We start from the raw sequence: 24,560 nt of genomic DNA on the forward strand, positions 1-24,560 counted from the left end.
CCAAATGGTACATTTTTTTGTAGATTGTTTAAAGCATCAGCTGTTTTAATCACTACAGCTTTTTTTTCTGGTTTTTTTTTTTTTGATGGTTAAAGGAATGACTTATGTTTATATTTAATGCAAATGGGAAAGAATTTACAAAATGAGAAATTGACACATTTAAATTTGCATTACATTTCATAATTTCCCTTGTAACCACCTCATTCTTTCACAATATTTTTTTGCCTTTTTTCAGACTGTTTGGCTATGTGTTTAATTAATTTATTTAATAGATCTTTATTGGAGTACAACCGCTTCACAATACTGCACTAGCCTCTGTCGCACAACAGAGTGAGTTGGCCATGTGCATACATACATTCCCATATCCCCTCCCTCTTGAGCCTCCCTCCCACCCTCCCTATCCCACCCCTCTAGGTCGTCACAGAGCACTGAGCTGATCTCCCTGTGCTATGCAGCTGCTTCCCACTAGCCATCTATTTTACATTTGGTAGTGTATATATGTCGATGCTCCTCTCGCTTTGCCCCAGCTTCCCCCTCGCCCCCGTATCCTCAAGTCCATTCTCTATGTCTCCATCTTTATTCCTGCCCTGTCACTAGGTTCATCAGTACTTTTTTTAGATTCCATATATATGGGTTAGCATATGGTATTTGTTTTTCTCTTTCTGACTTACTTCACTCTGTATGACAGACTCTAGGTCCATCCACCTCACTACAAATAACTCAATTTCACTTCTTTTTATGGCTGAGTAATATTCCATTGTATATATGTGCCACATCTGCTTTATCCATTCATCTGTCAGTGGACATTTAGATTGCTTCCATGTCCTAGCTATTGTAAATAGTGCTGCAATGAACATTTTGGTACATGTCTCTTTTTGAATTATGGTTTTCTCAGGGTATTTACCCAGTAGTGGGATTGCTGTGTCATATGGTAGTTCTATTTTTAGTTTTTTAAGGGACCTCCATACTGTTCTCCATAGTGGTTGTTTCAATTTACGTTCCCACCAACAGTGCTGGAGGGTTCCCTTTTCACCACACCCTTTCCAGCATTTATTGTTTCTAGATTTTTTGATAATGGCAACAAACAAAAAGAATAAAATACTTAGGAACAAACCTACCTAAGGAGGCAAAAGACTTGTACTCAGAAAACTATAAAACACTGATGAAAGAAATCAAAGATGACATAAACAGATGGAGAAATATACCATGTTCTTGGATTGGAAGAATCAACATTGTGAAAATGACTATACTACCTGAAGCAATCTACAGATTCAATGCAATCCCTATCAAATTACCAGTAGCATTCTTCACAGAATTAGAACAAAAAATTTTACAAGTCATTTGGAAACACAAAAGACCCCAAATTGCCAAAGCAATCTTGAGAAAGAAAAAGGAGCTGGAGGAATTAGGCTCCCGGATTTCAAACTGTACTACAAAGCTACAGTAATCAAGACAGTATGGTACTAGCACAAAAACAGAAATATAGATCAATTGTACAGGATAGAAAGCCCAGAGATAAACCCATGCACATATGGCCACCTAATTTATGATGAAGGAGGCAAGAACATAAAATGGAGAAAAGACAGCCTCTTCAATAAGTGGTGCTGGGAAAACTGGACAGCTACATGTAAAAGAATGAAATTAGAACACTCCCTAACACCATGCACAAAGATAAACTCAAAATGGATTAAAGACCTAAATGTAAGACCAGACACTATAAAACCCTTAGAGGAAAACATAGGAGAAACACTCTTTGACCTAAACCAGAGCAAGATCTTTTTTTTTTTTTTTTTTTTTTTTTGCAGTACGCGGGCCCCTCACTGTTGTGGCCTCGCCCATTGCGGAACACAGGCCCTGGATGTGCGGGCTCAGCGGCCATGGCTCAAGGGCCTAGCTGCTCCGCGGCATGTGGGATCTTCCCGGACCGGGGCACGAATCCATGTCCCCTGCATTGGCAGGCAGACTCTCAACCACTGCGCCACCAGGGAAGCCCACAGCAAGATCTTTTTTGACCCACGTCCTAGAGTAATGAAAATAAAAACAAATGGGACCTAATTAAACTTAAAAGCTTTTTCACAGCAAAGGAAACCATAAACAAGATGAAAAGACAACCCTCCGAATGGGAGAAAATATTTACAAATGAAACAATGGACAAAGGATTAATCTCCAAAATATACAGACAGCTCATGCAGCTCAGTATCTTTCACAATATTGTATGTTTGTAAAATCTTTATTTGCCCTGATAGCTTTTATGGTCCCTAACATATTGCCTATATATTGGGTAAAAATTAATCTTGTAATCAACCTTAAAATTCTCAAGTTCTTCCAAGAAGGCATAAAGTGTATGCTAAAACACAACTTTCTTAGCTAACAATGTCTTTAGCATGAAATTATTCAATAATCCAGACTGGCCAGAAATTGATTTTTGGTTTGGGGAAAATATTATTTCCCTAATCCATTGGTACTACAATTGGCTTCTAACTTGAACTACTCTGAGAGATATTTAATATTAACACAATTTAATTATCAGGAGTCTATTGCATCAGTGTACTAAACCACATTTTGAAACCTGAATATAGTTTCACAGACCCTCAATAATACATTAATTTGCTGTATTATTCTTTTGAATTCTCAGCTAATTATAAGATAATAAGTGTACTTGAATTAATTTTTTTTTGAATTTTATTTTATATACAGCAGGTTCTTATTAGTTATCTATTTCATACATATGAGTGTATACATGTAAATCCCAAACTACCAATTCATCACACCATCATACCCCCCCCGCCACCACCACTTTCCCCCCTTGGTGTCCAAACGTTTGTTCTCTACTGTGTCTCTATGTCTGCCCTGCAGACCGGTTCATCTGTACCATTTTTCTAGGTTCCACATATATGCGTTAATATACAGTATTAGTTTTTCTCTTTCTGACTTACTTCACTCTGTATGACAGTCTCTAGATCCATCCACGTTTCTACAAATGACCCAATTTCATTCCTTTTTTATCTCTATATCTCTCTCTCATTCTAATTTGCAACCCTCACTACACTTCACCCTTAACTACTTCTGCTTGTAAATCCTAAGAATAAGAACATTCTCCTACATAACTACAATGCCAATCTCACACCTCAAATTGACATTCAATATATTACATAGTGTGCTATCCACGTTCAACTGGGAAAATGTCTTTTAAAGCTACTTTTAAAAAGTCAAGGGCTTCCCTGGTGGCACGGTGGTTGAGAGTCTGCCTGCTGATGCAGGGGACACGGGTTCGTGCCCCAGTCCAGGAAGATCCCACATGCCGCGGAGTGGCTGGGCCCGTGAGCCATGGCCGCTGAGCCTGCGCGTCCGGAGCCTGTGCTCCGCAACGGGAGAGGCCACAACAGTGAGAGGCCCGCGTGAAAAAAAAAAAAGGCAAGATCCAATCAGAGTTCTTACATTACATTTGGTTGTTATGTCACTTCAGTCTCTTAATCCAGAACACTCTGCTTGCCTTTTTCTTGTTTGTTTTTAATGACACTGTCTTTTTTCTTTGAAGAGCATAAACCTATTTGTCTTGTAGACTACATCCTGAACTTTAAAAATATTTCCTCCTGGTTAGTAATCTTGTATTTAATGTGTAATGTGTAGAATGATTTGGAAGGTTGTATGAATATCTTGTTACTCCCAAACTTTTCACCCAATGGTTTTGGCAACTAATGATGATCTTTGTCTGGGTCAGTTATTACACTGGTGATAGAAATGGTATTTTTATGATTTAGTCCCTCTCTATCTACATTTATCAGCTATATTTCTACATATGCATTATTACTATAGTTGAAGTTAAAATTAAAAATGAGCCTTTTTCCTTCAGTGTGAATAACTCATCAGAGTGATCAATTTAGTTGGTTGGCACAGTTGGTCAGTATGTGCTGCTGAGGAAGCCAAGGCCATGGTTTCAGTGATCATATGGGGCCAATTACCTGGGCTCTGTTTCAAGGCCATGGGTATAATTTTCCTCTGCCAACTCAGGAATGTGTGCCAGCAGCCATCTCTGAAACAGGGTATGTAATGGGGCTAGAGCTGTACAAATCATCTTAATTCAAAACATGAATTCTACTAATGGTGGATCATCTTTTTACATGAAAGATGGCAATTATTACTATATAAAAGAAGTCTATGTTTTCCAGTTCATTTTTTTAGGTCTTGTTTTATGAATATTTAAAGATTTCTATGACTCGTTTTTCTATTTCTGGCAGGGATTAAGGACCAGCTACCCTAAATACTACTTCTGCTGAAAGAAACTAAAAATGATGTAAATATTTTTACAGTGAAAAATGATATAAAATATATATTCTAAAAAAGACATTTGAAGATTAAAAAAAAGAGGATGCCTACTGTTAGAAAATTTATTCTCATAAAACCTCCAAAATCTAAAGACTATTTTCAAGAAAAAGCAAAAATGATCACAGAAATAGAAGAAAAAAATTGTTGAACAATTCAAACATTGTCTGAATAAAATAATGACAATAGTGTCTAATGGTATATAAATTGGGAAAGGAGATGATTGATACTAATGCGTTTTAAAGCCCTTTTATTGTTCAGTTGTAGTTTAATGTTAGACTTTGTTAAACAAGCAAGTTAAAATTTTAAGGGTAATCACTAAAAGGATAGAAAGAGTATCTGAGAAAAAAGTGCATTAAAGAAAAAAAGAAACTAAAAACTCAATTAAAAAGCAAGACGACAGGAAAAAAGGATGGTGACAAGTGAGACTAATAAAAAATAGAAAATACAGTAGGAAGAAGTTCGAATAGGTCAATAATTATAATAAATGTAAGTGCAATTAACTCACCAGTTGAATGACAGAGATTGCAAAGAAATAAATCATTCAGATAAATGTTATTTATAAACAACACATCTAAAGCGTAAGGACACATAAAGGTTGAAAGTGAAAGGGTGGAGAAAGTTTTATCAGGCAATTACTAATGAAAGAAATCTGGTGTGGCTATATTAATACCAGAAAAAAAAAAAAGAATTTTAAGGCAAAAAAGCCTAACGTATACAGAAGGTCAGAACACAATGAGAAAAGTTTGCTTTCACTAGGAAAATGCAACAATTCTAAATAAATGTACAACTGATAAAACAGCCTGAAAATATATGTGAACTCAAACCCAGCACCATCACAGTGAGAAATTTCATACCGTTGCCCATTATTGGTAGGAAAATAGACAAAAAATAAGTGAACTTTTTATAAGATTAGAATAGACAAGTGCAAACTTGATTTAATGGACATATACAGAATTCTGTATCCAACATTAAAGAATATACATTCTTTTCAAGCTTTTATAAATGGGGCATTTATAAAAATTGATTATGTACTGGGCAATGAAGCAAATTTCCATCAAATTTCAAAGTTATTGTTCTGGCCAAAACCTCAGACCACAATGTAATTAAGTCAGAGCTTAAACACAGAAGGATAAATAAAAATTTTCTTAATATTTGGAAATCAAAAGAAATTTCTAAATTACTCATAAAACAAGGAAAATCATAATGGATATTAGAGATAAATACTAAGGAATGAAAGAAAATAATACTTTATAAAACTTGTGGAAGGCAATAAAAGTAATGTTTTGAGAAAAACTTTAACCTTAAATGCTTATATTAGAGAAAAATAGAAGTTGAAAATTAGTGGACTAAGTAAACAACTTAAGATATTAACAAAAGCATAACAACATTAATCTAAAGAAAGTAGGAGGAAGGAAATAATGGAGATGACAGCAAAAAAAAATCAATGAACAAAGACAGTAAAGATAGTCAACAAAGAATTGAATTAAACTTAAAAGCATTTGGCAAAACTGAGCAAGAGAAAAGAGGGAAGACAGAAATAAATAGCATATTAAAATAATTAAAAAATAAAGGAATAGGATTGGAAAGGAGGAAATGACAGTAATTGTACATTAATTAAAATTTCCAGCTAAAAAGCAAATATTTCAGATTACATAAAAAAATACAGTCTGTTTTCAAGATACACATAAGGGCATGAAATGTTGGAAGTAAAAGGTTGAAAACGTGATACATGAGGTTAATACCAACAAACAGAATGATAAAGAAGCTATCTTAATAGCACAGCAAGTAAACTTTAAGAGACAAAGTTCAAATAATGCACTACGAGAGACAAAAAACTACTACTTAACGAAGTCTGAAGTCACTAGCAAGTTGTAAGAGTTCAGAACTTCTATGAATTTAATAAAGACACGCACACACACACACACGACAAAACTACAAGTAGAATTTGTCAAGTTCACTATCACATATTTTAACACACATTTTTCAGTAATTGACAGACTGAATATGTTGATAAAACCTCTTTGAAAAACCACTCAATATTATCTTGTAAATTTAAAGACTTGTGCTAACCACACGACCCAGAACTTTCACTTCTAGGCACATGCCTAAGAGAAACTCTTGGACATGTGAACCAAGAATGTTTGTATCTGTAATGTTTGTAATTGCAAAAATTTTAAGCAACTCAAATGTCCACCTGAACTGATGGTGTATTCTGTGGTATAGAACAAAATGCAGAACTGATAATTAATGAATTTCAGCTGCATTAGTCAACCTGTATGAATCATCATTTTAAAGTAAATAGGCACTTTTCAGAAGAATTATGCCATTTGTATAAGGTTCAAATAATGCAAACTAAATACTACATTGTTTTGCTACAAACATATGTGATAAAGCTACAAAGAGAAGTATGGGATTAATAAACACAAAATTCTTGGGAGCAAGGCTGTGAGCCACACACCAGGCAGGAGATCACATGAAAGCACACAGGAGCATCAAAATGACTGGCCATGCTTTATATTTTAAGCTAGGGGCAGGTAGCAGCCTGAGCATTCATATGTATTCTGCATATGTTATAAGTATTCTTTTGTGCTTATTCAATAATCAGTATAAATAATATGATATAAAATAATGTAAATAAAATTGAACCAAGAGAAGTAGATCTTTCAGAGTCCTTAGATAATTTTGCTTGGGGAGGATCTGGAAGGTATTGAATAAAAAATCAGATATATTAATAAGATAATTTCTCTTTTTCCAAATGTAATACAGATTCAGACAATGTTTTAAAAAAAACAAAACAGTAAAACATCCATGAGCCTCTGCATCTTCATGTCCTTGTTGTTTGCAGTCAAACTTAGACCTGCCATGATGGGTTTATCAGCCCTAAATATATGTGTTAATAGTTTATTTGTTCCTTTCCTAAGCTCATATTTCTTCTCTCTTGTGTCATCCTGATTTCTGCAATTATGCCTTTTATAAACTCAAATAGTCAACTGTCAACACCCCCTAAGTTGAGTGGGTGGGGTGGGACGATTCAGCCTGTGTTTCCCCTGGAGTGGGGAAAACACTCTTATTTGTGGCAACGCTCAGGTCCCCAGAACAGATGGAACTTATGTCCTGTAAGAGTCCAGCAATGAGTCTCAACTGGATAGTTGATGAAAGGCTGGGTGGAAAATTAGGCCTGAGGTGTGGAGTCAAAAAGGGGGTGATGTGTAAGAGTGTGTATAGGGGTGGGGGGTTGCAGGGGAACTGAGGTGCTAGGAAAGCTTAGAGTAAGAAGTAGTAGAACAGTGAAGTGGAAACTAACTTGGACAAATTTGGGGAAAAAAAGGCAAATGTGAAAGGTTTTTATGAACTCTGTACTGTTTGGTGGGTGGGAGTTGGTTTCAGTAAACAGGAGTCGGAAAGGGATGCTTTATCTTTCTGCTTCATCTTTTAAAAAATTGTTTGTTTTAGATTATTCCATCAAGTCACTTGTTTCTTTTATTTACCGATTTATATACACATAATATTTCACTCATTTCTTAACGGGACATTGAGCTTCAGCAATAAAAGTGTCACTGTTGCAGAGGGTGGTCAGTGGTATGTAAACGGGTAATTTGGGCAGACTACAAATAAAATCCTAATCATTGATCATCTTGTGAAGAGGAGAAAAATTAATTTAGTTTCAAAGGAACATTTTAATCATAAAGCAGTGAGTAAAGGTTGCATTTGAATGAAAGAACCAAGACATTAGTTTGATTATTTTTGGATTGCCTGATTGCAGTCGTTTCAGTTCCAGTCCCTGTATCGTTTCAGTTCCAGTCCCTGTATTTTCCCAATCACATGTCTATTGATTCCTAACTCTCAAGCCAAGGAAAGGTAATAAAACAGGTTACCTTTTAAAATGAGTAAAGAAAATAGAGTATGCGTACTTGCCCTACTCAGAAGTGGGGAGAACTACTTTGGTCACATTCCTTTTCCTGCAAAAAAAAGTTACAGATTACCTCCTAGTGCCTAAGAACTTTTGGTCAAATGATTAATATCACAGAGACTCTTGAAAATAAATGTGTCTCACTCAAACAATTACTAAGTATCACTTAGGCTAACAGAAAAATAAGTTATGTCTGTTTTCTTCATTCCAAAGTTAAAATTGAATGCCTGTTGGATCAATAACAAGTCTAAGAGCAATATTCTAACTGAATCAGAGTGTGGGATGAGAACTATGAAAATTAATTGCCACTGTCTAAAAATGCTGTCTAGGCCAGAATCTACTGCCTTTTCCCTCCCCCAACGCTTCTTCTTCCCCTGATATTACGTTAGGAGAAATTTAGTAGTATAAAAAAAAAATGGAGAAAAGTGTTGTCTTACAGCAAGAAAACAGCCTGTCATAAGAGCCTTATCTTCATGGTGGTTTACACTCCTGTCAGTATCAGAAGTCAGCTCTCAGGTGAAGAGTTCATGAAGGCTTGGTTGGCTCTCAAGAAGTGTAAACATTGATTATGATAAAGTTGACCTCTGGAAAACTTAAAAAATTATTTCATATGCACATTTTTCTTAATGAAGCCCAATTTAAGCAAGCAAACAAACAAGAAAAAAACAAACAAGCACATCAGATTTTGAAACTGCTGTGTAACAGTGAAATACATGAGGTTTATCCAGGACTCAGGAGTGATCGTTTAGTTTAACTAGATGCTGAAATGGATTATGGGTAAAACAGAATTTTTAAAGGGCAATATGCACGTAAACAATCATATCAATATAATAGGGTTATATTTCCTCTGCCTCCTTGCAGAGGTCACTGTCATCTGATACTTAGGAGATAGGTCCTATGTTATATAGCCCTGTAATAATGAACCCCTACTTGTACATAGGAGAAAAAAATGATTTCTCCTGAGTAGTTGCATAAGGGCTCCCTTGCAACTATTTTGAACATGCTCCATCCATCTGTCCACAGCATGTTCAAAGATATGTTAAAATACCTTTCTGGATGTACAGAAATCATGATTTAAACTTACGAGTAAAGTCGAAACAGTAGTACCTCACCTTACTGTGTCAAAAAGAAAAAAAAATGTCTCATATCTTGGCTGTTGTGAATAATGCTTTTTTTTTGTTTTAGAAGTGAGATCGTTGACAAACTTAATGCCTTATTATCTATATAATTTACATGGTCTCTGTTGGGGTCTAGAGTTTAAGTCCTCCCTAGGTAATTCTAATCAGTACCAAGGTTGAGAAGCACTGTGTTAAACCAGTGATGTTTCCTGGAGGGCTGTTTGACTGTCTTCATTTCTCTCCCAGGTGAGAAAGCAGAAAGCAGTGATTCTCTTAAACATAGGGAAGTGTAAGAAATCTCCACCTTCGAATCACCTGGGGTGCTTTACAGATACCGCTGCCTGGGCCACTGGGTAGAGAACCACAAGCATACAAAATATAAGAATGAAAGAATAATATTAGTATAGATACAATCCTTAATCACCCTAATTTATATATTGAAAGTAAATCATCTTAAAACTAGTATTAGATTGAATCATATGAAAATGTTTATGAACATACATAAAAATGGTCAGACATCAATCTAATACCATTAAAAAATAAATTACTCATGCTGCATGTTCTAAATGATTGTAATTTACTGGTACCAATGCTAAGAAAAGCTGCTCTAGAACTTAGTTTATTCATTTGTAAAATGCGAGACTGTCCTGGGTGAGGAGGATGGTGACGCCTGTGCTCCGCAACGGGAGAGGCCACAAAGGTGAGAGGCCTGAGTACCGCAAAAGAAAAAAAAGAAGAGCATAAGTCAGTCAGATATTCTTCTTCTTCTTGGAATCACCAGGAATTCTCCGGGTTTCTTCCTCCTGTTTAGGGGGTGCCAATGTGCCTGACATTGGATTAGACATTGGTGTATGGTTAGGCTATTCAAGATGGATGTTTTCTTGCTCTCTAAATCCCCTGCTTCACTCACATGACTATCCAATCCTCTTAATTATAGGGCTTAATTAGTCCCTGGTAACTGAGGAGCGCACCTGACGTCAATTCCCCCCTATAAATGGTAGCGTCCTCCCCCGAGTAGGAAAGCCGGCCGCCGTGTCTTGCCTGTTGTCTACTTCACACAGCAGGCTGTTGCTCCACGGTCCTTCGTGTAAGGTCACTCCGTCCAATAAACCATTGGTGTCTCTGTCTCCAAGCTCTTTCTTCAGTCTGGAAGCTGGACAGCTTGCAAGCCTGCGGGGTGCAGCTCAACAAATGGTAATTCAAGATTAATTAAGCACAGTTCTTGTCCTCAAGGAGTCTCAGTCAAGTAGGAAAGTCAAAAGGTAATAGGACTTAGGCTGCCTCCGCTGCCTCAGGCGCTCGTAGGCCTGCCCTGGGGGCCTTCCACTTCTTACAAGCCCCCAGACCAAAGTGCGAGTTGCCGGAATGCTGCATTCATCCTTGTGGAGCCACCACGCTCTTCCTCATTATCTGCCTTGGTACCAAGGAGCTGCTCCTGCTTCTCTGCCGGGGCTGGTACCTCCAGTACCATCATCATGTAAAGTGGTGAGAGCTGCCGTCCTTGTCTCTTTTCAGATTTCAAAGGAGACTTTTTCAACTTTTCACCACTGTGCCTTCTCAAGACGCCACTTGTCTGTAGGAGGGGAACTTGGAGGAGGAAGGGATGGCTCCAGGGCTGCTGAAAACCTGATCAAAGGACTCGGTGACCTTCGGGGAAGTGGCTGTGGACTTCTCCATGAGGAGGGGGCATTGCTGAACCCTGCTCAGAAAATCCGGTACAGACATGTTGCTGGAGAACTTTCGGGACCTGGTCTCAGTGGGGTATCTCCATAAACTCAAACTGCTCACCCAGGCAGAGCAGGAAGAGCTGAGGACAGAGGGGAGAAGAATTCTCCAAGACACCTGTGCAGACCAGAAGTCTCAACTTAAAACCAAAGAGGGGCTTCCCTGGTGGCGCAGTGGTTGAGAGTCCGCCTGCCGATGCAGAGGACATGGGTTCGTGCCCCAGTCCGGGAAGATCCCACATGCTGTGGAGCGGCTGGGCCCGTGAGCCATGGCCGCTGAGCCTGCGCGTCCGGAGCCTGTGCTCCGCAACGGGAGAGGCCACAACAGTGAGAGGCCCGCGTACCGCAAAAAAAAAAAAAAAAAAAACCAAAGAGACCACTGTAAAGCAGATTAAATTTGGGCCAAACCATCTACTAGCAGGAAAAGGTGCAGACCTTCTGTGGGGGAGAATCCCTGTCTTGCAAAGAAAGCAAGAAAACCTTTAGTTATCACTGATAATATCCTTAATCAACAGACATCAACTCAACCTGGAGAGAAACCCCATGAATATAATCAATGTGGAAAAGCCACCGGAAGGAATTCTAACCATTTTATGCCCAAGAGAAATCACACAGGAGAGAAATGCAATGAATGTAAAGAATATGGGAAAGTGTTTGGTTATCCTTCATCCCTTAGGATCCATGTGTGATGGATCTCAGCTGGTGAGAAGCCCTATTTAATTAATTAGTTAATTTATTTTGTGTGTATGGATGGGGCAGAGCTCGGTTGGGGCAGGGGAGGGGGCTAGCAGACCCTGACCACAAAATTGAAATGCTGGAAGGACACCTGCTTGGTGGCTGTGAGGGGCTGCATGTCCCAGGGTGGGCTCAACATGGGGACCTCCCCTGTGAACTCTTCCCAGCCATGCTTTGTGAAGTGTGGGCATGAAGGGCAGAGGCAGGTCATAGGGCATCCCAGGACAGTGTCCTGACGAAAGGATGTTTTTTTTTTTTTTCACATTATCTGCGTTCCTCTTGCTGGACCCTAAGCTGGCGGATTACCTGCTCATATCTGAGTTTGGAAAGATCACATTGTAGACGATGAACTAGTCTTTTTTACCTAACATTATGGTGCGTTAAAAATAGATGTCATTATTATCATTTTCAAATGATAGAACTAGGAAGGCCTTGGAGATGTGGTCTAACACTACCTAAAGTCATAGAGTTTTATGTTGTATTTAAAAGAACCTAGGTTGGGGAAGAAGAGGTAAAATTCTATATCAGTTTCCTGCATAGTTGGTGTAAGGAAATACAGTAATATTGCTTGAAGCAAAACTGTGTTCCATCATATTGTACTTAAAATTCAGAATGTTTTTTAAGAGGTAAGGAAAGCTAGAGATGTCTCAAGTGTTAAGTCATAAGAGGATTTTCTAGTTTTCAGGGAAATTTTAAGCAACTCAGGCATAAATCAAGATCCAAAATATGTTGGTTACCTAGTTGTTTGGAAAATAGATTTTGCATAAAAATTGTTTACCTTCACAGACAAATCCGTAGGAGTTTAATTCATAATATAGCTGAAGTTAGCACTCTTTTGGATGTCATTCATACTAGTATAAGTAAAAATGTGTGATCATTGTGGGGGGCATGTGGATTTAATGGTTCACCAGCCCTGCCAGGGCCGAGACCATTATCTGTCTTGATCACTATTGCATCTCCAATGCCTAGCAAAGCGCTTGGCATATAGTAGGTGCTTACTGAATATTTATTGAATGAATGAAATAAACCAACCACAGGAATGTCAGGCTTTTACCTGGACCATGGATGGCAGCCAATGATTTGAATGCCTTCAGGATTCTCTTTCTTAGCATTTCCATAATCTGCCTCTTTGTGTGTTGGCTTTATTCTTTCAGACCAGGTCATCCTTGTGGATGGAAACTTGGTCATGTGGAACATTTATGTCTACATCTTGTAGGTTTTGCATGAAACAAAAACTGTCTCTACTTTTAGAATTCAAACTCTAAGGGGACATGTTCTGTTTGACCCAGGTGGAATTCAGCACTTACTATTAGAACAATCATCCATGGCAGGTAGAATCATGTAAGAATGTGAAAACCTCAGATTGGAATGAGGAAAGAGGCTTTTGCCAGTTTCCTCTCTGCAGACTTTATTATCTTTTAAGAGAAGAGCCTTATCTAAACTAATGGGTTATAAAAAGAAAAAGGAGTTGGATTCCTTCTTTCTGAAGTGTATATTCTTTATCATGATTCATGATGACACGATCTGAAGGACAAGAGCCTTCAGATGTGCAGAACACTAAAGTGAAAACAAGTTACTATGGTGAAAACACACAAGAAAGAAAAGTCTAGGAGAACAACTGAGAAGTAATGAGAAAAAGCTTCCCAATGTATGTCTAGAGAAGAGAAATGTTACTTCATTCAGCCAGACGTTTCTACAATTGTTGAGCAGCTACTGTGTGCCAGGTTTTGCAAATGGACTGTATTTAGGTCAGTAAGATCTGAGGGGCAGAGTTTTTGCCCCAGACAAGCTGGAATCCACCTGAGTGAAACTTACTCTTTGAAACCATCCATGTGAAACCAACAGTGGGAAACCACAAAATCTACTTAAAGAATTATGTAGAGCTCCTTCACACAATGTTTCTTCAAGTCAAAGCAATAAGGTTGGCATTAGGAATTCCTCTCTTCGTTTTCACCAACAACTCTTTTCCCTCACCTGATCAGTGATGTAGCTATATATCCTTATATGTATGTTGGATATACACTGGTTGATAACAAAGTCTCCAATCTTCTTTTTTGTCTTGTTTAGAAATTTTTCTGACTCCTATGCTTCTGAGGATTATTTCTTTCCGTGTCTCTCTCACGTGTTTCTGATAAACCCACTTAGGGAGGAGGCTAAATGGTCTCTAAGAACCTATTATTCCCTATATTTTCTACATCTTACTTTTGAGTCACCTGCATAAAGAGCTCCCTGGGTTTTAAAGCCATGTTGTTGCAACTTGGCTTAAGAAAAAGCCAGAATGAGAGGTAAATTTTAGCCCAGTTCCACAATTATCCGGCGGAGCTTCAGTAAGAAATTGTGCCTCTATTAAATCCTGTTTGAACAATTTCCTAAATACTATATAAGTATGTGAAGTTCTGTTGCATGTACATCAAGTGAACTAATGCCAAAGAGTAAGTTTTGTTTTCCCTCATGTGTGTGTCTTCTATTTTTGAACACCTTAGGTTGGGAATCTCTTCAGACTTGCCTTCTGCAAATCACTGGGTACGGAAACCTTACTGCAGATGTGGAAAAACTGCACAAAAAATCCTGTGATTCTGATAATGCCCAACGTGAAGAAATGCTTTTGAAGGTTAGTCCTTGAACACATTTTAATCCTTCAGTTAGGTCAGCTAATGTTTTCCAAGTACCTGCTGTGTGCTAGATACTGCTCTGGGCATTGATGGTACAAAGGTGAATAAGACATGGGTGCTGTAACTGGTGGGTAAAGCCTCGTTTTCTTGCTGGTTCAGATGTTGGAGGTAAATTTCCATTAGAAAATTGATGTGAGAAGTTTAAGGTAAGGCCATTTTTTGAGGCGTGATTGACATGAAACATTATATTATTTTCAGGTATACAATGTAATGATTCGATATTTGTGTGTGCTGCAAAAGGATCACCACAATGCGTCTAGTTAACATCCAGTCTTCTTAATTATTAAGCCAGCAGGCAATAAAGCCAGTTCCATTGCACAGGTTTCCCCAGTTTGTCCTCTGTTGGTGAAACAGAAGTCACCTGAATAGGTCTTCCCTCCATGAAGGGTAAAGTGGTGGTGCAGGGGAGGCCTGCCTTGCTTCAGGTGTCACACTTGCTGTTGGTTTAGCATTGGGCTTCACAAACTTCAGGTGCCAACTGTGTAATTGGATATCAACTAGACTAAGGATAAAAGAAAGGGGGCAGGGATCTCTCTTTTCCTTTGAGGTTCAGGCACAAACACTGGGCTAAACCACCCTTTAGAACCCTTAGATCTGATGGAAGTTCTCACCTTCCTTAACCCTTGGCATCATTGTCTGCTGAGAATGAGAATCTTGAGAGGAACCACTATCTCTTTATGGTAGAATTGTTGTTGATGTTAGGCCTTACCAATAGGCACCTAACTGGGAATCATTAGAGCTCCAGAAGTCTGCTTTTTTCCTGTATGTCTTCAGGCAGGCCCATCTCAAGACCCTGCCTGTTAAGTGAAGTAGCTCTCTAGTTACAACATTTTCAGGGACTCGTTTTCCTGAGCTTGACCTGAGCTTCAGAACTGTAGCAGGATGGGATGGGTTGCCTGGAAGGAGGTTAATATGGTGCCCTCTTGGAGTGGTTTGGGTATGTGACAGGAGAAGTTTCTGTATGGAGTGAGTGGCTAGCTTGGAGGCTCATCAAAGTTCACTCTAATTTCTAGGTCAGCAATTCTATTGCAGTTATTATTCAGGTGGTAAAAGCAGATAATGCCCATCCCTTGAAGGCTTTTATTTTAACCAGGCTTGTATCTGTCTAGTATTTTTACAACTGGTCTATAAGAGGTTTATCAATGGAATGGGGGATTCGAGGAGAGGACCATTATAACATTTGAAAAGTATTTTTCTTGTACCACCCCCAACTGCGACAATGATCTCAATCACTTATTATTTTATATCTTCTAGACTGTTGCTTGCCTAAATGTTATTTACATGTAGCTGGTTAGAATTGCAGACTTCGTTTCAACAAAGAAAAAATAGGTTTTGGAAATAGTTTCCTGTTTCTATTACAAATATAAACTGTTAAATATTTTAAGCTGCTAAGCAGTACTGAATTTTGCTGTTTTGCTGAGAATGTGATCAAACAGGGCAAAGATGCCTTATTCATCACCTTTCTTATGTTCTCTCGGGGTTGCCAGCATAGCAGATTATCAGAATCTTGATTATGTTTTGAACTATGTACAAACAAGTCTTGTTTCCTCAGGTGATTTTAGAAGGCAAATAACTATGAGTTGCTAACCAAAATCAAAAGGGTAAATAATTGAAAATTAACCAGAAAAGGGGCAGAGTTGTTGTTTCATTTAGCCGTCTTAGGAGACCTACTTAACCAAAGCACTTATATAACATTTGAATGATACTAAGTATTATATAATTAAAATGTCCAGGAACTGCTCAATTTGATTAAGAACTATGAATTCATATGCAGAGCATTTATCAAACTGTTACAGTAACTGAGGTCTAGAGAGGTAATTAGCCTAAATTTTCATAGCTGGAGCCAGGAGCTAACCCCAGGTCTGCCTTCACTACAAAATGCATGCTTTTTTCAGGGCATCAAAACACCCTGTCTTTGGGTAGGCATGATTCCCTTCACATAGATGCATGCCATTATTTTTTAAGACTGTTACAGGCTTCCTGAGAAGTCTCTTGAGAGTATGACTGTTTGGGGTGGGGAAATGATGGGAAAGACAGAGAGAAGAGTGCTAGCAAGAAGGTTGGTTCTATTCGATTGGGGGTGTATGTGGGACAGTATAATACTTGTAGCTTTTTTCCCTGACTCTTACAACCACCACAGACTTTTTAAGACAGAACAAATGAAAGTAACCAAAACAAAATTAAGTATAATTGTTCATTTTATGGTGTTAAAATCCTATTCAAATATTTTATGATGTTTTGTTCATTCTGCTAAATGAGTTTCTTTCCAGTCTGTTTCTTAGCTGTCTTGTGAGTAATAGAATTTGGTATTTCATTTCCCAAGTTGTATACTTGACCCAGTGGTAGTGATGGTGAGGTGTGTGTGTGTGTGTGTGTGTGTGTTGGGTCATGGTTAAGGTTACAACATTTCTCCTGAAACCTAAAGGCTTGGGACCACATATAGGTAGAGTTTATGACTACCTGTATAATGTCAGAGGTATTGAAAAGAAAATGTATGGAAAAGAATATTTTCCTTTTAAATCTAGACTAGACAACAGTACTTAATGAAGATTTGTTGCTAATATTTCTCCTATAACAAGAGTTGTGGGTGGCTGTGGTCCAAGAATATCAACACAGTGGTATACACCAAATTGAATATTGGTGATTCAAAAGCCAAGAAAGGCATGGAAAGAGACTGCATACCCTGGAGCAGAACTAATCTTGGGGTTGGTTCCAAGTTCCTGATAAAGCCAAAACCCAGGGGATCTTGACCCTTGACCAACCATGAATTTGATTTCTACCTCATAAAGACCTTACTGTGAGACTCATAAGGGCAAGAGTACAGTGAAGACAGCAAAAAAGAGTTCATAGCACCCACGTCTAAGATAAACCTTTAATACTTAACCAATTTTTGACTGAGCTCAGTCAGCTGCCTTGATGCACCTCTGGCCTAGTGGGAGCCTATCCTAAGTGAGCCTGGCCTGGAGACTTAGGAGACTTATTAGTGCTAAACTTTGTGCTAATTGAGTAGGAACAGGAAAGATGATTTTTCTTACCAGGGTCATTTCTGGAACCTATGGACCTGATACAGTGTTTCAGAATGTTTTCAGAAGAATACCCTTTGGAAGTGCAAATATGGTTCTTAGACTGGCTTTTCGGAGAAGGGTTCTCAACATTTTTATCAGAAAGGTTTTCCTTTTCTCAAATCTTTTGTCCCCTGAGAGCAGGGGAGGCAGGTGCAGAAGATGAAGATAGGATTGTTACCTGGGAGTTAGGTTACCTGGCAGAGGCGTCCCATGGTTTGTTCCCCCTCCTTGCTTTCGAGTATTTGAGATGGATTTGAAGGAGAGAAAGCATGATGTTGGAAACTGGTTAGGAAAATGAAAATGAACAGGTAGGGCTTTGAGGTCTACAGTCAGGTTCTAACCAATGGGTCAGACACTGTTAAATTAAACCATTGATATGAATTGGTGAATCCCTGAGTCACCATTTAATGCATAAGACATGAACGTAGGATGCAGGCTAGAAGTCAGTCTTTGCTGGACACTAAACCAGGATCATGATCTTGAGCACTTGTCTCGGAACACTTGATTCATTTCTAAAGGTCAGATTTGGAAAATAAAGCTTGATTTTTGAGTTCTGTTAACTAGCCTCAACTTAGGTGCAAATTTGAAATGATTTTACTTTGCTGTAATCATTGCCCTCAATTCTGTTGATTTTAATTTTCTTTTCTTGCTCAGTAGCCTCTTAAATGACATACTGGACAGCATCTGACATCTCCCAGTCACTTCTAGCTTAAAAAAGTCCCTCCAGAAAACTCCCAAACTCATTCTACAAGGCCACCATCACCCTGATACCAAAACCAGACAAAGATGTCCCAAAGAAAGAAAACTAGAGGCCAATATCACTGAACATAGATGCAGAAATCCTCAACAAAATACTAGCAAACAGAATCCAGCAGCACATTAAAAGGATCATACACCATGATCAGCTCAATATCGTGCAGCTCAATATCAACAAAACAGCCAAATCCAAAAATGGGCAGAAGACCTAAATAGACATTTCTCAAAGGAGATATGCAGATTGCCAACAAACACATGAAAGGATGCTCAACATCACTAATCATTAGAGAAATGCAAATCAAAACTACAATGAGGTATCACCTCACACCAGTTAGAATGGCCATGATCAAAATATCTACACACAATAAATGCTGGAGAGGGTGTGGAGAAAAGGGAACCTTCTTGCGCTGTTGGTGGGAATGTAAAGTGACACAGCCACTGTGGAGAGCAGTATGGAGGTTCCTTAAAAAACTAAAAATAGAACTAGCATATGACCCAGCAATCCCACTACTGGGCATATACCCTGAGAAAACGATAATTCAGATTGCAGCTCTATTTACAGTAGCCAGGACATGGAAGCTACCTAAGTATCCATCAACTGATGAATGGATAAAGAAGATGTGGCACATATATACAATGGAATATTACTCAGCTATAAGAAGAAACAAAATTGAGTTATCTGTAGTGAGGTGGATGGACCTAGAGACCATCATACTGAGTGAAGTAAGTCAGAAAGAGGAAAACAAATAATATATGCTAACAAATATATATGGAATCTAAAAAAAGTAAATAATGGTTCTGAAGAACCTAGGGGCAGGACAGGAATAAAGACGCAGACGTAGAGAATGGACTTGAGGACACGGGGAGGGGGAAGGGTATGCTGGGATCAAGTGAGAGTGGCATGGACATATGTACACTACCAAATATAAAATCGATAGCTAGTAGGAAGCAGCTGCGTAGCACAGGGAGATCAGCTCGGTGCTTTGTGTCCAGCTAGAGGGATGGCATAAGGAGGGTGGGAGGGAGACGCAAGATGGAGGAGATATGGGGATATATGTACATGTATAGCTGATTCACTTTGTTATACAGCAGAAACTAACACCATTGTAAAGCAATTATACTCCAGTATAGATGTTAAAAAAATGTAATTGAACAGTAGGCCTCTATGGACAAGTATTATTTTAACCTATTTATGCATGTAAGTATTTTTTTCTTCCTTTTTGTTAGAAAAGAGAGATTCCATTTCCATAGTATTATATATTTTTCTGACTAATATTTTGTGTACATGATTTACTTACTCTAGTGGAGTAGAAGGAACTTGAAACTAGTTTCTAGCTTAGTTTTTTCCAATATGTAATAATAAGCTGAACATCCTAGCATGTCACTTTATCTTTCTGTCATTCAATTTTCAAGACCAAGTAGGCTTGTCATAGTTGAAAACTCTTTGCTTTGCAAAGCATTTCATAATCTTTTTCCAATTTTATTATTTTAAATATCTCTAGACAAGAACATAATATTGTTGGGTTTTTTTCCAGTGGGAAACTGAAGCAGAGAGAGGTTAAGGCATTGTCTTAAGCTACCCAGTTATAAAGGGTAGGAACATGGAAAGTGGGTCTTGTGGTTCCCATGCGTTGTCATATTCATATAAACCCTATGATAAAAAATGGTGTTCTACGTCATAGACAATAAATAGTTTATGGGTTGTTTTTATATACACTAAGGCATCTAATTGTTTCAATAACCCTATAGGCAGAGATGATAAACAGCTTTTTATAGATAGGGAAATTAAACTCATAGAACTGAAGTGACTTGTTCAAACTGTCACAGAGAGTGAGTGATAAAAAGGGAACTTGAATTCCATGTTTCCAATTTCTGGATAATTACAAATTACTGTCCATTACAAGTCAGTTGTCTCTTTGATTCAGTCTTGGGTCTCAGCTTCCTCTTAGAAATGGGCTGCTTGCTGATGCTAACCTTAGCAGTGGTGTACAGAGAAACACAATTCACAATTCTGATTCTTATTTTCACCCACCAGAACTTTTCACCATCTTTTGTTAAATTTCATGCCCATTAGTTGAAAACATTGGATTAGAAAAAAATTTTGAAATATTTAGATGATCGAATTCCTTGGACACTGAATTTTAGTCTACAGAGTAAGCCCAAGCAAACCAGCCCTGAAGAACTAGGTCTTATTCGGTTAACATACTTCCTCTGACTCTTAGCTCAAATTCTTGCTTTCCATAGGTGCATATGTTTACAGTATGCAGTAGGATTTTCTTTTTCTTTCTTTTTGTATTTTCAATGGTATAAAAATCTCTCAAAGATTATAAGGTGTCAAATTCCATCACAGTGTGTTCCAGGGATAAAATAAACAGAGCCACCTCCCCATGCCAGGCACTATGGTAAGAATTTGGGAGGAAGTACAGAAGAGTAAGGCATGGTCTGTCTTTGGGCCTAGGGAGAGAGAGAGACATATGAACATGATAATATTACTATGCAAGTGCTGGAGTGGAGTTGCTTATGAAAAACCAAAGGAGGAGAAGGTGATATGTGAGCAGGACTCGGAAGTAGAAACTGGATAAGCAGACAAAGGGAGAGAACATTAGGATTAAGACAACCTTAAACCTAAATCTTTTGTAAAAAAAAAAAAAAAAAAAAGGTACGGTATCGCTACAGCCATGGAATAATAATTGTATATTTGAAATTCAAAAATAGTAGTTGTTGAAAAAAGTATTAAATTTAATATTTGCACTGCAGTTTTCCTGTATATTTTATTTAGTGTAAGTTATTTTAATCTCAAAAATTGCCTGTTCATGGTATAAACATTCCTACATTTCAGAAGAATATAAAGAGACAAAGTACCTCTCCCTTCCCTGGACACAGGCACTACTACTTCCTACTTACCATGGACTGATCGTTTTGTATTTTTCTGAACTTGTCTTCAGTATACATTCAAATACATGGCTATCTTTTTACCTTAATTGTCTTTAAAAATATTCATAGAAAAATTCGTTTCATGTTAAGAAATTTCTGAAGAGTTCTCCTAATATTTACCAGCTATAAATTCAAAGACTGACATTAGGAATCATTTAGTTCAACCGTATCACTTTGTCATGGCAGACACTGAGGTCCTGAGGGATTAAGTGTTGGTGCGGGTCACCCATGCAGTTAATGACACACTCCTTGTCTCTTGATGACCAGGACCATGATTTGACAGTCTTCACTTCATGGACTCAGGCTATCTCAACCAACCATCCAAACAAAAAACAAAACACTCTCTAAGTCTTTCAGGATATTATTAAGATTTTTCAAACATGCAGATAATGAAAGCAAGGCACTGGTGTTCTTGAATTTATGCCTGTTCCCTAAATTCTTTTTTTTTTTTTTCTTTCTTCAAAACTCTATCTGGTGGAAATGGGCACAAGTCTCTCTGAAATGTAGTGGTTTCTAGAAATGTTTCTATTTTTAAGACATATTAAAATAATGAAGCTACGAAATTGGTGACAGATTATTCCCAATAGAAATGGGGATGGGGGATAGCGACTGTGTATATTGAATAATTAGGGCATTAATGACTCAGTAAAACTGATCATTGGAATCCCTGGAATGAATGCTTCTCAGTAAATTTCCTCAGATTTCCCCATCATTAGAATAATATGCCCAAGAAGCATTTTAGACTGTTTGCATTAATTCTGTATTCACTTTGAATAACAAGTAATTCTTAAAATGGCCTTTTCAGGTGAGGAGACGTTTGTAGCTGCAAGAACATCATTAGCAATTTATTTCCCTTCAGGAAAAGTAAGATTGGCACATATTGATGTTAACTGTAACCTCTTAAACATCTGTCCTGCTTCAGGGGCAAACAGCAAAACTAAATTTATTACTTTTATGTGGCTTTTATAAAAACCCCACAGAGCCCAGAATAATGGATTTCTTTAACTAAAAGGAAAACAATTATTGTGAGCATAAAATACCAAGGTGAGTTGTGGAAAATGGTAAAATAGCCCTACCTCGAGCACTAATGTCTGTCTCTGGCTTAATCCCATCTATGAGATGTGACATTCTATCCCAAGGTCATAATGAACTCATTCCAATTCTTGACTAAAAAGAATAAACTTATTTTCACGGTGGCGATCATGATGCTCGCAGCAAGCGAAACCTCATCTTTGCTGCTTATTCCCTTTAAAAAACCCAATGTGTTCATTGATCAGAAAAAAGAATCCATCATCTAAGGAAACTGTTGGTCCCAGTGAGTGCCCACACCATATAATAATTAAACAATGAAAGCCCTTTAAAGAACAGCAGAGGTCCAAGGTGCCACCAAATGACAAACGGTTACTTCTTCCAACAAGTATTTTATGTATCTAGTGGAGCATTTCTGCATAGACAAGATTATGGAAACCAGTGTGTGGAAATGCTTCTGCTATATATTTATAGTTTACAGGTTTGAACTATCGATGAAGAATTCTGATTTGCTTTAAAGGTGGTATAGTAATACCCAAATGATCCAAAAATCAGGTTCCGTATTAATATTCTTGTAAATTTTCAATTTTACATACTGCGACTTTTTTTGACTCTGAGTTATTTTGTCTGAGTTTTTTCTTTGAAATATATACAATTTATAAATTGTATATATAATGCCATTAAATACAAGCTTTCTGAAAAAAAAACAGCCCATGAAATATTTATCATTATGAGAAGTGTCAAAAAGGATGTATTTGGTGGCCGTGAGCCTGAGGAAGTACAGCATTTTGCCTGTGTAATATCTTGTGTTTCATTTTTTTTTTTTACAATGACTTGCCTATAGCATGGTTTCATTTCAGTTAATCCTATTTCTTTTAGAACTTGCACCTCTGCTAATTGTTGTGGCTAATTAGTCTTACAGCAAAAGCAGGCAACCGACAGAAGAAATGCCCTTTCAAAGAAAAGCTTTGTGACAATATATTTTACTATACAGTAATGTAGTTGACAAGTAAAACAATCTGGCAAGCACTGAGTACTTAGTCTAGACGTGTCACATATCTTGACATTAACTTGTATATCATACATTTTGTATGTTGGACAGGACAGATTTTTCTTTAGCATTTAATATTGTTAGAGAATACCCATATCAGATGGGCTAATGTTCAAAACAACTCTCCCTTTAATAAGAAATAAATAAGTAATAATTAAAAATAATATACTTTAAGTAAGGGTTGATGTACATAAAATTTGCTGGCCAGGTTCACCCCCCAAAGAGGCCTTTTTGGGATGGGCAGGGATCTCTTACCTTTACCCTCTATCAAAAGGGGAGAAAAACCTCTGAATAATAAATTCCATGTAGGCATGCTTGGAGTCATGGGGATTACAGCCTCACAAATTGGATTCAGCTGGTACTGTGCTTGACCCTGAGTCACTGTGTGTGCACGAAAGCTTCAGTCATGCAAGATACATTTAGGAGGGAAAGTTAATAGGAAATCTCCCAAACCTTGGACTCCCAGAACCAGGGAATACAACCTGTAAGAGCACCAGAGCAGTGGCCTGGGATGCAAGTTCTCTTGGGGGACAGCTGCTGCTGTTGCAGTTATTACCCTGTTACCATCACATTCTCTCCTGGGTACCAGCTCTATGCCAGGCACTGTAAATATAGCAACCCTTTATATCCTTAATGAGTCGTTTTGGAAAATAAAAATTGAGCCTCAGAAAGATTGTGATTCTCTTAAGGCCACAAACCTAGTAAAGGAGCAGAAAAGCAAAGTCTGTCTCCATAGTTTATCATCAGACAGTGGATATCACAGGCTTATTTACTTGGAGGAGGAGAAATGAGACAGTAAGATTTTTTTTTTTTCTTCCCCCATAGCAAGGGCTTGGAAGCCTTTTACTGTGTTTCCTGGAGTGTTTTTCTTCCAGAACGAATGTGTTCAACAATTCTACTTCGACACCAATGATATATCTGATTTACTCTAATGAAAGAAACATAATAGGAAGTGGGTTTTCTGCTTTTAAACTCAGATATTTTAATAGCTGAGTTTTCTAAAAGCGATTGCTATGCTAGTTTAAAGAAAAGAATGAGTCATGTAAACAGCGCATTTCCTGAAAAAGGCCATTGTAAACGGAGTACAAAATCACATGTAATATGTCTATAGGGAACTTCTTTGTGTGTAGCCTGAAAAGGCTTCTTGCAAAGACGAGCAATATCTGAAGTGACATATTCCTAAATCTGTTTTCAGAGCTACCACATGAAACTCTGTTGTGGGAACTGGGTTTCTTAGCAA

General features: G+C 37.8%; 1 long non-coding RNA gene across 1 annotated transcript in view; it reads left to right on the top strand.

Moving 5' to 3' along the window:
- Positions 1-24,560, top strand: part of LOC111174752 (uncharacterized) — a 419,708-nt gene that overhangs the window by 109,356 nt on the left and 285,792 nt on the right. The window contains exon 2 of the long non-coding RNA XR_002644547.2: positions 14,297-14,424. This is a non-coding gene — a long non-coding RNA (uncharacterized LOC111174752). The remainder of the gene's footprint in view (positions 1-14,296; positions 14,425-24,560) is intronic.

This window comes from Delphinapterus leucas, chromosome 13 (genome assembly GCF_059928025.1).
Source record: "Delphinapterus leucas isolate spDelLeu-1000000601 "Yukka" chromosome 13, BTC_Dleu_Yukka2, whole genome shotgun sequence".
In the NCBI taxonomy this organism is placed as follows: Eukaryota; Metazoa; Chordata; class Mammalia; order Artiodactyla; family Monodontidae; genus Delphinapterus; species Delphinapterus leucas.